Source organism: Orycteropus afer, unplaced genomic scaffold, assembly GCF_000298275.1.
Source record: "Orycteropus afer afer isolate SDZICR_OR568_19922 unplaced genomic scaffold, OryAfe1.0 scaffold00232, whole genome shotgun sequence".
Taxonomy (NCBI): domain Eukaryota; kingdom Metazoa; phylum Chordata; class Mammalia; order Tubulidentata; family Orycteropodidae; genus Orycteropus; species Orycteropus afer.
Window position 1 is genome coordinate 1,092,167 of NW_006921819.1, and position 565 is coordinate 1,092,731.

Below are 565 nucleotides of genomic sequence, written 5' to 3' on the forward strand. Positions count from 1 at the left end.
CCACACCTCTGTTCACCAAGCAGGTGTGGGGTATAAGAGTAATGAGAGGAATGTCGTACCTTTTCAGTCTTGTGAGTCCGAAGTGACCTTGGGGTTGCTGGATAGCAGAACTTGTTCTTAAGCCCAAGAAATCTCTGAGAGCACTGTCTCTTTAAATATCCAAAACAGTCAAGTGGCTTTTAAGCCTTCAAAATGGTGGTGCCCTCTGGTCCGGCCAAAGTCCACAGCTCAGCCCGCCTTTCTCTTCACCTTCTCCATTTATTCCCCAGCCACCAGATACAGTCCTCCATGCAGTCCCTGGCTAGCAGGGCTGATTTTTAGGTTAATTCTTAGGTCCTACTACCACTCGGGAATCTCCAAGCTGTCTGTGCCATCAGAATCACTCAGGATCACTGCCAGACCACAGCTCCGTATGTCTCCTTTTTTGGTATTTTTCACATTAATTCTTCTGCTAGTTGGGGTTTAGTCCTCTTCTATATCCTTCCCTTCAATGCTCAGGGGTCCAGGATTATCTTCTGTGTCTGTGTTAATTGGTTTCCCTTTTCTTTGTTGAAGAGGGTCTGTG